This window comes from Callorhinchus milii, unplaced genomic scaffold, assembly GCF_018977255.1.
Source record: "Callorhinchus milii isolate IMCB2004 unplaced genomic scaffold, IMCB_Cmil_1.0 Scaffold20, whole genome shotgun sequence".
In the NCBI taxonomy this organism is placed as follows: Eukaryota; Metazoa; Chordata; class Chondrichthyes; order Chimaeriformes; family Callorhinchidae; genus Callorhinchus; species Callorhinchus milii.
The window spans coordinates 10,616,813-10,635,152 of record NW_024704761.1 but is presented as its reverse complement, the minus strand read 5'-3'; positions in this window follow the sequence as shown (position 1 = coordinate 10,635,152).

Genomic DNA, 18,340 nt, shown 5'->3' with positions numbered 1-18,340 from the left:
AATGCCACTCTCCCAGCACCTGTTGGCAGGATGAAAGCAGGAGGCCATTATTGGCCATTTGACCCAGTGAATTGGTATTAGTTTCACTCTCACCTCTGAGGGTCACAGGCCAGACCATGAACTGTGTCAGTGGGGCCCACCAAGGCAAATCCTGATCCCTTTAGCCATTGTAGCAAACACATTCATGTACAATGCAATGTTATATAAGAATAATAATCCTTGCATTTGATATAATGCCTTATTACGCCGTTAAGACGTCTCAAAGCGCTTCACAGGATAAAATGTAAAGTAAATTGACCCCCACCGCCAATTATAATAATAATAATAATCCTTGCATTTAATATGACGCTTTTCATGTCTTCTCGACGTCTCAAAGCGATTCACAGAATAGACTGTAAAGTGAATGATCTGACTGAAAGGGCAGTGAAGTCCGATTCGATAACAGCTTTTAAGAGAGAACTGGATAGGTATCTGAGGAAGACGGGTTTGCAGGGTTATGGGGAGAAAGCTGGTGATTGGGGTTAGTGAAAGTGACTTGCTCTGTCAAAGAGCCGCACAGACTCGATGGGCCTCGTTCTGTGCCGTAACATTCTATGAATCTATGAATCTATGAATTGACCGTATATTTGTGGACGAATTACTCAGTTTCACTCTCAGTGAGAGGCCAAGTCAGCGATTTAACGAAACAAAACCTGGGAATAGGCGCCTCTTATATCGGGAAAGTTACAAGCCAGAATTCCAATGACAGGTTTACTGACGTCACCATTAAGGTTGGAATCGATGGAGAGGGGGGGAGGTCTGCCTCTCGTGCACTCAACGTGATAAATATCACATTTAACCCCAAATTGACAACCCGTGTCAAGTCAGTAAAAACTTCAATTTTAAGCGCGCAGGGACAAATTGGTTGATTGTACTGAGTAGCGCCCAGCCCTCAGCAACCAATCCAACTACAGGGAATAAAACCTGGAGTTTGGAAAAGGTCTGAAGGCATGACAGGCACTATGGCTGAAGAGAAATGGAGAACGGAAAGGTGGAAGTGACCACCAGATAAAACACTTCTACTTCAAAGCCCCTGACTACAGGGCATTTGGTTGCAATCATGTGAAACACAGCATGTTGACTGCTATTTATGGCTCGAGTTTCAGCTTCGCTACCCGATAGCTTTATAGCACGACCTGTATTAGTGATAACACACAGCTGTCTAAGGCCACACCAGCCTGTGAGGAGCAGCAGGAAATACAGTGACCCCCCTTGCCCCCACCCCACCCCCCCCCCCCCACACACTTCTATCCCTCCTTTTCTGAGGCTGTCTTTGGGAACCATTCATGAAGTCAGTTTATGTGGGTTCTCAGGGTAACAAACCAAAGAGCACAGATTAGTATCGAAAGTCATGCTCCTGGATATGAATCGGCTCCTTAGCAAGTCAACTAAAATAATAGGGTGACATTTGCAATATTTGAGTAGATTCGCCCACAAATACACAGTCACAGGATGAACTGAAGAGCGTTCTTCCATCCAACCTTTCTTGTGATCTTGCAACATTGCACCTTTCACATGGTTAATTGTCACGCAGATTACAGAGATGGTGTGGGAACTCAAAGTAGGATGGGAGATGGGTATGAAGGAGATGACCGAAGTACAGTTAGAAAGGTTTTTTTTGGAAAGTATCATGTGGACAATGATTTGAGAATTCCAATCACCCACTGGGTAAAGATATTTTTCCTGACCTCCCCTTTAAAATTCCTTTGGTGAATTTTAAACTTGAGATGTGTCACAACACACAGACATTTGATAACAACAACAACTTGCATTTATATAGCGCCCTTCACATAGGGTAGCGTCCCGGAGTGCTTCATAGTGGCAGAGTCTGGCAATTACCTAGGGGGAGAGGGGGGCCGACGTGACAGTAAGTTCGATCAAAAAGGAAGGCCTTTAGGAGGGATTTGAAGGTGAGGAGGGAGGGGCAAGGCGGTGGGATTGAGGGAGAGAGTTCCAGAGTTTCGGGGCGTAGTGGCTGAAGGTACGGCTATCGTTAGTGGTACGGAGGGCACGAGGGACAAATGGTGGGTGGGGGGTGGTGTAAGTAAATCGGATTGGTAGGGAGGTGCGAGAGAATGAGGTGGTCTGAAAACGTTCAGTGATTGGGGAGTCATTATTAAATGCAGGTTGCTCATACACCAGGTTCATCTTATTCCCAAATCTGTTCCACTCTCGTGATGAGTCAAGTGAGAGATGGGAAATGGAAATGAGCTCCATTGAGAAGGGAGGTGGGTCGGACAGAGAAGAAACTCAATGAAACATTACAATGCATAGACTGTACCGTTTTGAATTGACTGGGTTCTGTGTGGGAGGATAGCAATGAGGCTCCGGGGACTAGACTGATGTCGGAAAAGTGAGTGCTTTTACTTTGGCTCATATTTTACTGGGAGCATCTCAGCGCGGTGGATATGTGGATGGATGTTATTAAGTTATGCCAACGTTCTAATCATAAAATTTCAAACAATTCTGGTCTATTGATTCGGGGAGGGGGGCATTTATCACTTTTATATTCTTTGCGAGAGGTAATACCTTTTATTGGATTCGATATTTTATCAGGAAAAGGGACAATGTTACGAGTTTGGAAGAGTAATGATGGTTCTCGCACATCAGTGGTGCCAGGCAACATGTGATCAATTGCCACTTCATCACCAATCAGGGTCTTCACGGAAAGACAAACTCTTTGGGTTGTTGCTGTATTTCTTTAAGTGCTTCATTAATTCAGAGATTTGCCAATTCCGGATATTCGCAAGCTGCCTCCCTGAAGGCTATTCATATTGGTTCATTTATCCTGATGCCGTGCTTAAAGCTCTGTGATGGGTCAGGGTACGTGAGCCTTGCTCTGTACCTGAAGCGCAAGTTTTTGATGCTACTTACTTGCCTACTTACCGGTTGTCAGTCGATTGGCGGAGCACTTTCCTGGGGTAATAATCCCTTTTTTAAAAAATTAACTCACGCAATCCACAACTGTTTTTGGAACATTGCTGTTCTCACCCACAAAATATACAATAGATTCATAGAATGTTACATTACTGAATTCTCTCGCTCTGTGTGTGTGTGTATATATACTGTAAAGTGAATGATTGTATATTTTGTATATTAAGCGCTTTGAGGGGTCTCAACAACTAGAGTTATTATTATTATTATTACATCTTAATGCTCAAAATGGAAACATTTTGTGTTGTCCAGCAATGATATCCCTACTCTTCTCTCCCCTTACCCTCTTCCCCGCCATCCGCTAAAAAATATAAGACAAAAAAAGCGGGAGGATGCAAAACACTGTATATATAATTGGGACAAACAAGACAAGCTAACAGCTGATAAGTTGTCCAGCAACCTGGCCTTAGCCACCCTTCCTGCAACCTGTTGCAGTTGTTAATTACCCTCTGGGTCCACCATTGGGATTGACCCTGTTCAGGAGTACAACGACAACAAATTACATTTGTATAGCACCTTTCATGTCAGGAGGACATCCCAAGGCTCTGAACAGTCAGGGATTTAAGTGCTCTGAGACGCCATCCGGCATGGAGGGCGCTATATAAATTGTTGTTGTTGGATCTGCATCTGAGCTGGTGGTTGGGATCGGGTGGGGGGGGGAGTGAAGAGTGGGGAGGGTACACCAACCTTACTGCTATTGCTTAGTGCTTTCTTGCCCGAATGGCAGTTCATTTCTTTACCGAGGAGAAGTTGTGTTTTAGATTAAGATATTAGATTTATTTGTTTCTGAATTTGAATTTGTTTCTGAACGAGAGAATGCTGTTTGTCACATCCAACAACATTGTTCCACACTGGTCAGGGACACTGAACCTGTGTCTCATTTCACAAGTAAATCTGTTCCATCCATCACATCACTCTTGGGATGAACTTCTGAGGTGTAGCAGTGCTGGTGACCTGCTCAGGGTCTCTCTCTAGCACTTACTCCCTGACAAAGAAATAGAAAAGATTTAAACCATTGAAAGCTATTGGCCCACAAAATATACAGACAATCCTCTTTACAATATATTCCGTGAAACGCTTTGAGATGTCTCTACAATATGATAAGGCCCTATATCAAATGCAAAGATTATTCTTATAAGAAACAGAGGTCGCCCACCCCCTTGTCACCTTTTGCAGACTAAGTCATGATCCTGACGCTATACCAACGAGCGAGTTGTTGTGTGCAATGGGGCTTGTGAGGATGTAACGATTGAGATGAGGGCCAAGTGTCGATTGTAGAGCAGAATGCAGCATGAGCTGGGCAGTGGAACGGACAGAGGCACCGCAGTGATCAGACAGGACCAGCGCTTTGTTTCCAAACCACTTGTTAGTCGATTGGCAGATCGCTTTCTGGGGGTAATGATCCCTCCAAAAAATTAATAAGAAGAATTTGATTATTCAATCCACGACTGTTTGTGGACACTGCTGTGTGCAATTGGCTGCCGTGTTTCACCCACAAAACACACAGTCACTAGACTTTACAGTATATTCTGTGAAGCGCTTTGAGACATCTCAATGACATGATAAGGCATTGTATCAAATGCAAGGATTATTATTATTGTATTATACTTTGTGATTTGTTGTATTCCTTGACAGATCTTAACCCCGTTCTTGTTTTTCCTGGTATCCTGGTCTAAAATGCCCCGGATAAAATTGGTCATTGACTGCGAGGCTGTTTGTGAGGCTGTTGCTGCGTGCAAACTGGCTGCTATGTTTCCCGCAAAAATGGCAAGAGCAACAACCATAGACACAAGTCTCCTTCCCCCCTCCCCCACCCCCTGGAGATCACGGAGTGGGAAATTCACTGTGTCAGGAATCAGGAGGGCAATCCACACTTCCTACCACTCAGAGTGAAGCAGTGAACCGTACAATGGCGTCCTTTTCACTACGCCTTCACATCCAGGGGTCCTCTGCTATTAGAGATGTTAAACAATTTTAATTTTCAATGCTCCTCCAGCTCTCTTAGTGAAGGAGCAAATACATTTCTCTGGGAAGCACACTTTCCTCACAACTTTTGAAAGGCAGAGTTGTTACTTTGCGTGTCCTTTCAGCACACAGAGCAGAGTGTCAGTGTATAGCGAGAGGTCTGAGGTCAGGCGAGGCCCCCACATCTGCAGCTTTGTACTGGCCTCACCTCCGAGCGTCTCAAAGTGTGTAGCCAGGCAGTGGATAATGTGCATTAGCAAGACAAAGAGCCGGGGAGGAGAGGAGAGGAGATGAGCTTTAATTTAGTGAAGATTTATAGGCCTCATGAAACGGGCCTGAGCCACCCATTTTCTATATCATTTACTCGCATCTGAAACACAGGGTTTTGTTTTGGGAGACAGTCATTTAGAATTAACCAGCAACAAATCTTGGGGAAATAAAAGGATGCGGAATGGAGCTGAACATTTCCAAATCCTCGGGCTCTTCAGACAGAAAATATTGGAATGCGGGAATGCTGTCCGCATTCTAGGACAGTCTCCTCACTGGCTGTGGGGGGGACCCGGCTGTAAGCAGCCTTTACGTCAAGATCCATTAACAGAAGCAATCTTTATTTTGAAGGCTGTAGACTGGGGGAAAGCATCTGCCACTTTATATCCCATTCGTTGTGTTGATCCATGTTTCCAGCCTGAAGACTGTAAGTGTGTACAAAGTGTGTACTCTTGTAGGAAGTGTACCTGTGTACAAAAGGTGTGCAAAGGGGGTGCCCTCTATTTACAAAGCACATACCATTGTATGTAGGTGCGTATGTGTGAAGCATGTGGTAAACTTTATACTCTTGTACACTTATAATAATAGTAAATAATAATAATAATAATCCTTGCATTTAATACAGCACCTTATCATGTTGATGAGACAACTTCACCGAATATACTGTAAAGTGAATTGACTGTATATTTTGTGGGCGCAACACGGCAGCCAATTGCACACAGCAGCGTCCCACAAATACTCGTGGATTAAGTGATTTATTTTTTTTTGAAGGATTAGTACCCCTGGAAAGTGATCTGCAAATTGAATAACAACTAGGTTCCTATTTACTGCTAGGTAAACAGAGGCGTGTGGAATAAGGAGACTTGCCGGGTTTTGCCTTGTTCGGGAATCGAACCCTGGTCCCCTCGCTTACCTATACCATAAAACCCTCACCCGTCCGGGCATGTGGTCCTCACATCCAGGTCTGGGGGCTAGTGGCTGGAGGCTGTCCAAACCCAAATTCTGTGTTGCAACTGAAATCCTTCCGTCCTGTCTATGCCAGGAACACAGCAGGAAAGGGCGAGAGAAGAACTTAGCAGAGGGGTGAATGCAAGAAGTGGGATTTCTCTAAGGAGCAAGAGATGGAGCTGGAGGCAAGGAAATATTTGACGAATCTCAAGTTACGCAGCAGTCAGGAGTACGATTTATTTCAATTGAGCAAGAGAGATGAGAGGGAGGCAGTGTGGAGAGATTCCAACGGAGTGTCAATGTAACCAGAACCTTGGATGCTGGATCTGAAGTAAGAATGAAATTGCTTTTTTGGAAGAGGAGAGATTTTTTGAGGATAGAATGAGGCCAACTGGTGTTGGCAAACAACAACAACAACAGCAATACCTGCCATTTATGTAGCCCCCTTCATACAGGTTAGCATCCCGGAGCACTTCAAACTGGAAGAGCTATCCATCTGGTTCCATTCTCCTACCTCTTATATTTCTCCTTTCAGCTTTTTATTTAATTCCTTTTTAAAGCTATTATGCTTTAAAAGGGAATTAAGTAAACCCGCCTAGGGTCTGGGAGGAATGTGGGAAAGGTAGGTTAGGAGGGGTGGAGGCTAATGTAATGTATAAGCACTAGCATGGACTAGTTGGGCTGAATGGCCTGTTTTGTGCTGTATCGTTCTATGTAATTGCACAGTCATTTATGTAACCATTGCCAACACACCCACTAATAACCCTTTGTGTAGAAACATTTCTCCTAACCTTTCCCTTTGCTTGTTTGGTAATTACCTGCTGTATATATATATATATATATATATGTGTGTATATATATATAAACACTTTATCACGTCAAACAGCACTTTATGGACATTAGCAAAGTGTTGTGGTTATTTGAGTAGATTAAACGTAGCAGCCATTTTTACACACAGCAAACTCCCACAGACAGCCATGAAGTGATTTAACTGAGGGGTTGATTGTTGGTCAGGACACCAGGAGAAACTCCCTTCAACGACCACCTGAACAGGTAATGGGACGTTGGTTTAACATTACATTCAAAGGACGGCACTGACAATGCAACCTGTCCCAACCCCCAGTGCTGTACTGGAACTTCAGCCTCGACTATGAGCTCACGTTCTGATGTTTGTTTCCCAGAAGTGTGACTGCATTCAATGTGAAAAGGAACAGGACCTCAACGTGTTGTCGGGCAATGAGAAGGGTGACAGGCACATTTGTTTTTATATTAGAATAATTTTATATTTTTATTTCAGAACATGTGGTCAGTGCTTTTTGTTTCAATTCAAAGTTCTGTTCTGAAATGATCTTTAATGTAACTGCTGGGTGCTGACTCCTCACGCTCTTTCCCATTAAATCTTGGGGCTGGACACGGAAGCAAAGAATCAATTCAAACACAACAAATAGTGTTCAGTGAAAAGACTGTTCTGCCCTTTTCCATTTCTCCCACCCCAGGTTTGAGATTACATAATGGAGCACTGTATTGAGGTGCTGTTCTTAAACCAATTATAAAGATCCCATGGCGTTATTTGAAAAGAGAATAGAGTTTCTTAGTGTCCTGGATAACAGTCCCCCAAATAAAATCGATGATTCACATCATGTCATTGCTGTATGCAAATTGCCTGATGTGTGTGTCTGCAAAATACATAGTCACTACAGTTTACTGTCTATCCTGTGAAACGCTTTGAGAAGTCAATTCCGATATGGAATGTGCAATGTGCAAGGATTATTCACTCATAAGAATCTTTGCATTTGATAGAACCTTTCACATTGAAACGCCTTAAAGCACTTCAAAGCCAAATGTTGTGTTGTGAATGTGGATTTCTAGGAAAATGTAGAAGCCAATTTGCCTGCAGCAAGTTTCCTCACACAGTCATGAAGTGAATGGCCAGTTTATCTGGAGGAGTGTTAACCAGGACACTAGGAGAAACTCTTCTCTCGTGAATAGAGTTGCGTGCTCTTTAACCGTGGCGTGTCGAGCCTAGTCACGTAATCACGCACACGGCACAGGGCGTACTACATGCTTGTATCACGTATGTGGCCACATTCACATACCCGAGGTGAGGGTCTCACTGGCAATGGCGGGGCTGCTGTGGCGGCTGAGCCCAGCATGAATCGCGCTATCTGTAAGGGCCGGGTCTGCTGGATGTCTGGCCTTGTAGATAGAGCGATTGTGCTGGGCTCAGCCTGCTCTGAGGGTAGGCACAAGAATAGCCAAAAAGGCACAAAGCATGAAAGAGCCGTCTTTATTCAGAGCCTCACTTTGTTTTACCACACGGCCTCTTTGTCCTTAGCTGAGTTTACTAGTTAGCAATTCTAATGGATGGGTCTTACAAAACCAATAAACTTCACTCAGTGGAGGATCTGAGCGAGAGGGCCATTTACTCTGCCGACTGAAAAGGGTGGGGGGGGGGGCACGAGTGTGTAGCCACTAGACTCATAGAATAAGAGAGCACTCAGCAAGAGAGGGCCCTCCATTCACTGAGCGTTAAAGATTTTATTAAGAGAAACAGCATCTGCCTTGGAAAATTGGAGAGAAAAGAGATAGAGGAGCCATCTTCAGCAAGTGCAGAGCGGGTAAACAGAGCATCAGCAAGACAATCACTGTTTGCTATAGCTCGCGAACAGGAAGTCTTCTGTTTGCTTAGAAGATCATTACTTATTCATTGTGCACTTCATCACCTCGTGGCTACAGCTCTGTCCAGAGCCGGTGACATTTAGACTTTACACTAATTGGACTCATTTATCCTTCAGCACAGAGGTGGGATGGACCGGGCCACACCAGGGTGATGTTTGGCTACCCGGGCATTGAATTAACACAAGGAACACATCATGAAACATCACAAAGTATATTCCGATTTGCAGTCGATCTCTGCACTACTGTTAAACAGATTGATGCTTGTTTTAGTTTGCTCTGGTGGCTATTCAATATCATACACAGATAGGAATGAATGGAAAGAGCAAGAAAAGGTCCAGAGATGCTTTGAGTCCAATTGTGGAATAACTCCCCCCCCCCCATTACACTTCTCACCCAACACTCTACACTTTCTCTCCTGTTGTTCGACACTTGGTTTCTCTCTCTCTTACCCCTCCCCACCCCCCTCCCATTCTTTCACAGTCTTATCCCCTTTTCCATCCGTGCAGCCTCCTCCAGCCTGCTCCGTGCCCACACCTCTGTGCATCTCCTTCTTCATTGCTTCCGTCTCACAATCAGGGGGCGATCCTTCAACCACTATACTTCTGCCAGTCTGGAACTCTCTTCTAACATTCTTCAGCCACTTCTCGCCCTGCCTTCAAAAAAACCTTTTGCCTCTGGTCATGCTGTTGGTCAACACCTTTAAACGTTCTTTTCACGCCTCACTTTACAGTTGTGCCTATAGTCTTTGCGAAGTGCTTTCAGATGTTCAAAAAGATTATACGCATGCAAGGACTGTATATCAGCCTGGCTCAGGACTAGCGGTCTCGTCTCTGAGTCAGAAGGTTGTGAGTTCAAACCCCACGTCGGGACTTGGAAACACATGGTCTAAGCCGACACTGTAATGCAGTGCTGGGGATGTATATTGCATTGTCAGCAGTACTGTTCTTCAGACGAGATGTTAAACCGAGGTCCAGTCTGCCTGTCAGGTGGATGTTAAAGATCCCATGGAACTGTTCAAAAAGAGAAAAGAGTTTCTCCTGGTGGAGCTAGACCAGCATGGACATGATCATCTTTAATAGCCTCCTTTGGTGGTGTAAACGTTCCGCAAATCTTTAATTCTTTGAATCTAAAACTTTATTTTATGTTTTGAGTAACTTTCCACACAGTTTAGATACAGATTTATAATAATATACAATAACAATCCTTGCATTTGATATAGCACTTTTCACATCTTCGAGTCGTCTCAAAGCGCTTCACAGAATATTCTGTAAAGTGAATTGACTGTATATTTGTGAACGAAATGTGTAAGCCAATTGCACACAGCAGCGTCCCACAAACAAATTGAGTGACCAATTTTATTACTGCTTTTTTCTTGAGGGATTATTATCAGGCGTGTGGAGTAAGAAAACTTGCCCAAGGTTTCATCTCATCGGGAATCGAACCCAGGTCTCTCACTTGCGAGGCGAGTGCTCTAACCACTGAGCTACAGGACTCCACTTATCAGATTAACTCAAATTGGGAGGATCGTTGACACCCACGAATCCTGATACAACACTAATGTATTCTCTTAAAGTCACCATGTAGTCTATTCGCACTCAGGAGCCTGGCCTGCTGCATAACCAGAAAATTCTCAAGTGCTTTGGCACCTGTGTGTTTGACACAGTCTGGAGATGAGTTTGGCCACAAGCTGTAAACTGCTCCCTCCAGTGGCACAACTCGGACCTGGTGAAATCACAGCCATCCAGACCTGAGTGACGGAGAATAATAATAATATAATAATAACAACCCTGGCATTTGATACAGCGCATTATCACATCTTCGAGTCGTCTCAAAGCGCTTCACCGAATATACTGTAAAGTGAATTGACTGTGTATTCTGTGGACAAAACGCGGCAGCCAATTGTCCACAGCAGCGTCCCACAAACAGTCGTCAATTGAGTGACCAATTTATTTTTATTTATTTTGAAGGGATTATTACCCCTGGAAAAGCGATCTGCCAATCAACTAACAACCGGGTTCCTACTTACCGATAGGTAACCAGAGGCGTGTGGAGTAAGGAAACTGCCCAACGTTTCGTCCCGTCCTGGGAATCGCCAGGTTGAGATTGAAGTTCAGTCTTCCTCCAATGGACGGTCTTCCAATAACAAGGGAAGTGTTCAAAGAAAGGCAAAGACAGAAGGGGAGAATGCGAGGACCAAACTATTGGTAACGGAGAGAAATGATGCCAATTATCAGCTGACTCATTTAACCCTTTGCTTTTATTCATAGCCTTGTTCCCAGCGCTAATGTTCACTCCTCTGCCAGATGTCTGTATCATCCTCCTGCTTTCAGGAGCTAGAAAGATACATTCTCACCCATGTAATACGACATATTGTGTAAAGTTTGCAGGAATGTATTTCTTGTATTAATTATCCCAAAGATGGCGTAATGAAAGGGCGGAAACCCTAGATTGCCCTTGATCTAAATTACATCTCTCTTGTTCTGTTTGTTTACCGACTTATGGCATGGTTTTGTCTTGTTGTGTTTGAATGTTTCACTTGGTAACGAGTGAAAATTTAGCCACCTTCAAAAAACAGGTTTCCACAAAGCCAGCACATTCTGTGCAGTCAGTACATTAGCTATTGTGTAAGAATGATTTTCAGTAACATCTTTCTTCACGTTTCACTAATGGTTGCAGAGTAACAGTTCCTCGCTTGCAGCTGTCAGTGTTAAACTATCACACAGTACGTCATCCCGGTTCCATTCCTAACAATGGATTGGAAATGCCTTGCTGCTAAACTGTGACTGGAAACAGCAAGATCCTCACTGCAAACTGCTACACTGGAAGCTGACAGTGCAGTCACACGTAGTCAGGAACTGTGCAACAACTCGATTATTAATAGGAGACGCATTTAACATATTAACAGTTGAACTAAAACAACAACTTTCGCATAGGAGGACGCCTCAAGGTTCTTTGTAGAGATGAAATGGAAGCTCGAGCCGTGGGGGGGTGGGGGAGATTGCAAAGGGGATAAGACAGGAGGTGGCCAAAGGCCAAAAAGAGGGGCTTTTAAGATGGGTTTAGAGGGTGGAAGCGAGCCAGAGGGGTTTATGAAGGGAATTCCAGAGAGCAGGGCAAAATGATAAAAGTCCTGCTAACCGTAGCTTAAAAGCTCTGGTGCGATAGTCTTTTTATTCTCCTAGTGCTGTGTGATGTGGATCGGAACGGATTGAAGTGAGGGAGGATCCAAGCCAGATATCGAGCTTGTCTGAATTTCCCTCTTTGTTAGAAGCCAAAGCAATGTGAGGATGCCGGACATGATTACCAGGCTGGTCTGGCAATGCTGATATGATCATCACCGACAACAACAACAACAACTTGCATTTATATAGTATCCCTCACACAGGGTAGTGTCCCAGCTTGAACTGATTATATGTGTAAATACTCACTAAGAAGCAAAAGTGAAGGGAATAGAGTGAAGACATTGCTTGGTAAACTCTAGCACTAAATAATAATAATAATCCTTGCATTTGATATAGCGGCTTACCACATCTTCTAGATGTCTCACAACGCTTCACAGAATATACTGTAAAGTTAATTGACTGTATATTTTGTGGGTGAAAAGCGGCAATTGCACACAGCAGCGTTTATTTTGAAGGGATTATTACCCCCGGAAAAGCGATCCGCCAATTGACTAACAACTGAGTTCCTAATTACTGTTAGGTAAACAGAGGCGTGCAGAGGAAGGAAACTTGCCCAACGTTTCGCCTTGCCAGGAATCAAACCCAGGACCTCTCGTTTGCAAGGCAAGTGGTTTAACCACTGAGCTACAGGACTCCACTACGGGAGTAAAGTGAAGCTGGGTGAACTCCAGCACTGAAGTATCTGACTTTACGGGACTTTACTGACTTTCTAAACATGCTCCTACTGACATCCATCACAGAGGGCATCGATTTCACATTGTTACCACAAAAAGGGAGAACGAGGTGAGAAGTCATTTTACAAAGGATGGTTGTTGGATGTTAGTGCTCTACTAAAAAAAACAATGGTTGATACAGAATCCCCTTTAATAACTTTTAAAAGGGAATTAAATAAATATTTGAAAAAGAAAAAATCTTAAAAGGTCAGGGGAGCGAGAATAAATGAATAGCTCCTTCAGAGAACCAGCTCCGTGCGCAATGGGATGAATAGTCTTTTCTATGCTGAAAATATTTTGATTCCGGCTTTATTGATTCTGCTTTGATTATTGTATGATGGTGGCACCAGGCAAAAGATGAAGGAGTTTCTCACGGATTCCCAGGCCAATGATCCCCCAGACAAAACTGGTCATTCGCTCCCTAGCTGTTTGCGTGACGTTGCTGTGTGCAAATCAACTGCCACATTCGCCTGCAAAACACACTTCACAGAAAATCCCGTGAAGCACTTTGAGACGTCCTCCTAAATGTGAAAGGCGTCATATCAACTCGAGTTTCTACGAGGAATGGGTTATGAAATGCCACAGATTGCAACCCGTTGTTAGTTTTTTTTTGAAAATCTTGCAAAAAGAAATGTTTCTAAATTTCCTCCGCTGGACACCAATCAAGCTGAACTCTCCTGTTCCTGTTTCAACACATCGCATTGAGATTATGGTGTCCTGACGATCAGAGCAAAAAGCACAAACTATGCAAGTTGGAGAAGAAAATACAAATCACATAAAATACCAATAATAATAATCCTTAGTTTTGACACAGCTTTGGACCAAAATGTAGTGTAGTAACTTTGGATTTTGTCGCTGAATGCCAGCAAGCCAATTTGCAGAAAAAGCAAAGGTAACGAAAGGGTAGTAACGTGATCAGCAGTCAGTGGAGTTTACGCAGTTGGTGGCTGATGTGTTTAAGAATATAATCTATTGGCTATGAGGTAATCTTTCACCTCCAGTGAGCTGGCACATTCCACGCTCTACCTTACCCTGGAATGAGTGACATTGTTGTTTCAAGAGCCCTTGCATTAAATCTCTGGTGTTACATTTTCTTTCCCTTAGCAAAATGGAAACTGGGAGCTCAGCCAACTCTGTATTCAGCTCTGGAGTCAGATGCCGGGACTGGCTCGGGTCTGGCCTACAGTCCATGGCATTCGATTCCTTGGGATTCGATTTCTTCATCCCTTAAAGTGGGGAAGAGGAGGTGGGGGGGAGGGAGAAACGTTTCCCTTCCCTCCCCCTCTCCCCCATCATCGTCTCATCTCCAGAGCCAAAAACTGGCTCAGAAAAGAACCCAGGAATCCTGGAACTGTGTTTCGCCTGTGGAACACACAGTCACTACACTGTACTCTGTGAAGCACTTTGGGACGTCACAAAGACATGATAAGGTAATATATCAAATGCCAGGATTAATATTATTATTATAAAAGGCTATCTTACAATCTTGGTTTATTGGTTTGAAAGGCTGTTGGAAACTATTTCCAATCCTCTGAAGGCCACTGGATGAAGGAGGTTAACAGTGAGTAACACGAGACACAATGCAAGCCTGAGATACCCACAGATTGGGATCAATACATAACAACCCCAATAAGTGCAAGTTGTTGTTGTTGTTGAATGGCTGCAAATGGCCGAGGTCCCAGAGATGGAAGCACAGAGTCTTGAAGGACATTTAAACATCGTGCTCTCCGAGAGTAAACTGAATCAGCCTGCTGCTATAATAGCGTGGTGGAATTTCACCCCATTGTAATGATACCATTTGCTGTGTTTTTTGCCCAATTGATCAGATGAATAAACAGTCCAATCGTTGATACTAGACAGAGATGCTCTAGCATGAATGCTTTGGATCAGATTCCTTTCACTGTTACAGCAGAACAGAGTAAAATATTGATGAAATTTCTGACGACAGGACATCGACCTGAAACGTTAACAAATTTTCCTCTCTCCATAAATGCTGCCTGACCTGCTGCGTGTTCCCAGCGACTTCTGTTTTTATTTCAGAGTAAAATATTATGCTGTTACAGTGAGTTATCTGTGTCCAGTGACTGAAAACTATTGCCCCAGTTTGAAATGCGAATTGAAGGGACAATTTCTGAATTTTAAACCTGAGTTTTGAATGAAGCAATCCTAGTGAGATTAACATTCAATTCCTCCGCTCTTAATTCCTAGCTGCTGATCGAGAGGAGACGAACACATCAAATAATGTACAACCAAGTGACTGGACACAGAGATCTGAAAAGTTCACCTGGTCTTAACCTGTGGGGCTATTGGAGCCTTAAAATCTATGACCGTGAGTCGTGAAAAAATCTTAAATTCAGTTTTAGTTTTGGAGCCGGTTTGTTATAAAACCGCTTTACAAATCAAGACCAGATTTAAGATTTGCCACCTTATGAATTGAAAGAGTGTTAAATCACTCGCTGGCAAACATCGTTCAGCTACTCTGCTGATCAAACGCAATGCCAATCGGAGACGTCCTCCCGACGTGAAAGGGCTATACAAATGTCATTTCTCGTTTGTTGTTGTTGTTGCCAAAAACACACACGGCGTGAGAGTTATCATTAAACTCCGCCTACGCACATAATAACCAAAACCGGTCAAACGCTTCGCTGTGAATTTTAGACCGAAAATATTATTCCGTTAAAATTACGTCCTAAAAAAAACTCCTAGATACACGCATGAAAAGGAACGCCAGTTAAAATAGACGTCCAGTGTTTCAGAAGTAATCCTACAAATGAATACCGAGGCTTTAAATTGAGGTGAAACAGAGAGAGCCTCAGTGAGAAAGACTCGATCCCTCTCAGCAGGGAGCCTTGGGTACATGGAAACAAACTCAATCAGAATGATACAGAGTGACCAGTCTACACAGACTCTCCATCCTCAATGGAATTTAGGGGAAAATGTTTTTTTTGGGGTGGAAAAAAAAACGAGAAAAGAAAATGGGTTTAAAAATGCAAATTCAGTAATTTCTTTGCGTGTGTAGGTCAGGCATTCTCTATTGCTTTGGGAGCGATTGTAGTTGAGACAGAAGCTTTTGTGTCTTATTCAGTGGAATGAAAGACGCGAGAGTCCGAATGGGGGGAACAAACCTTTATGGGTCAGAGCGGTCAGGCTTGGTAAATGTGTGGTATTGTTTGCATTAAAAGGAGATGCTCCCAGCAGGGAGTCTGTGGACCAAAGCTCCCAGTATTCAGGCTGTATTTGTTCAACACTCTAATACCTAAAGCATAATTGGTAAAATAGTAAACTGCTAATGAGGGAAAATATCAAGCCTCTACTTTCAGAGGTGTTTGACACCACATCAGTTCAGTTGTGTCTGGGCTGCTTCTATATATTTTTTTCTCCTCACTCTTTCTATCTGTCGCGTAAATATTTTCTAATTAAATCCTGGAAAAAAAACGCCTAATTTGGCTCGCTAATTATCTGCACCCCCCTACCCCCACCTCCCCACCCCCAACCACAAAAAAAACACCCTACAAGGAAATAAAACTTCAGGGGAGTTGACAAAAGATGGCACATTCCACGCAGAGAGAGAGAGAGAGAGAGGGAGAGAGAGAGAAAAAAGACAATCTGGGTCATTGAGGCTGAGAATGGAAAAAAAAGGCCCCACAGAATGTTTGAAAACAGCCGTTTGTTTCCTTGATTCTGGCACAAGCTCCCGAGTTGTAGCCTTTGCTGGAACTGATAATTCACTGTTTTTTAAGGGAGCATTGATGAAGGGGAACGCTGTTGGGTGTTTCAGAAAGGGAGATGGGCAGACATGAAATCAAAGTGGAAAAGCAGCACAAAAGGGGGGAAAATAAAGATAATTCGGTCACCGTGTCCTTGGAAATGCTCTACAAATCTCACCGAGAACCAGCGGATAAGTTCCCAATGCTTCAAAAGTAGGACTTTTATAAAAGGGCCACCTTTTTTGTTTTCGTTAAATCCAGAATTGTCGCAGAGTAGGGGCTGTAAACCAGGAAGTGCATCGGAATGCAAATGTATTGTCGGATAAATTACCAGCACTAAACAGGCCATTGTGTGAGCCAATGATAGCTTTATTGTGTGCATCCGAGGCCTTTCATCCTTGTTCGTTTTCTCTCTCTCTTTCTCGCTCTCTCTCTCTCTTTCTCGCTCTCTCCCTCTCTCTTTCTCACTCTCTCTCTTTCTTGATGAGAAGATCGTTCCTCATAGTTTGGCTAGAAGAAAAAAATGGGAATAGGTGAATAATGGTATGGTTTCTGCTATCTGTTTCGCCCACAAAACACATAGTCAATTCACTTTACAGTGTAATCTGTGAAGCGCTTTGAGACGTCATGAAGATGTGATAAGGTGCTGTATCAAATGCAAGGATTATTATATATTATATAATATTAATCTTCACAAGCTGCAGATCATCCAGAACGCACCAGGCTCCGTGACCTCATCACTCCCACCCTCGCCCAACTCCACTGGCTCCCCATCCACTGGCTCCCCATCCCCCAGATCGAGTTCAAGATCCTCGTCCTCACGATTAAGGCCATCCATGGCCTTGCCCCCTCCTACCTCTCTGACCTGCTGACTCCCTACCATCCTGCCCTCTCCCTCCGTTCATCGGGCTCCGGCCTGCTCCATGTCTCCCGCCCGACCCGCCCTACCATCGGTGGCTGGGCTTTCAGCTCTCTGCCCCCACACTCTAGAACTCCATCCCACGGTCCCTTCACCTCGCTTCCTCCCTCACCTCCTTCAAGGCCGGTCTCAAGATCCTTCTCTTTAATCGTGCCTTTGGTCTCCCTTCTCTGCCTTCCCTAACCCCTACACCACCCCTCCCCCATGCTCGGACCCCAACACCTGACTGTTTAGCGCTTTGGGACATCCTCCCGACGTGAAAGGCGCTCTATAAATGTAATTTTGTTGTTGTTGTTGTGTAACTGATCAGCACCTCTGTGTTTTCATGCACTGTATGTCTGATCTCGTAGCTGATATGTGGCGGTGACATCATTTACCTGCTATATTAACAGGCTGGGGGAATCCGAGATCGCAATCACAATGCAATTACAAGAGGAAATTTGTCGATTGGTTCATGTCCTCTAAACCTGACCCCCAAAGAAACAAAAGAGGGTCTTATTTTATCCCAGTAGCTGTTTAATTGGGCCTATTTTGCGGTATTTCTTAATTAAAATTGCTGATAACCTGCAGGGCGGTTTGATTGTTCACAGTCAGTGTGACGTGTTTCTAATTACCAGAAGGAAACTCCATTTGCACAATTTGCCTCCGAAATACAGTCACTTTATTTCACACAATATCCTGCGAAATGAAGCACTTTGAGATGTCCTCCCAAATTGAAAGGCACTGAATTATTACTCCCCAATTAAGAAATTAAATCCCATAGCTTTTTCCCCCCTTTATAATAATAGCGTAACGAACTGAGCTGTAAAGAGGAAGTTCACTGTCATTATCCCCTCACCTTAACATTCCCCAGAATATGTATTGAATTGACTGTGACTGAATTGTATTTCGCCCACAAAATATGCAATCGATTCACTTTACAACATATTCTGTGAATCTCTTTGAGACATCTCAATGATGTGATAAGGCGCTGAATCAAATGCAAGG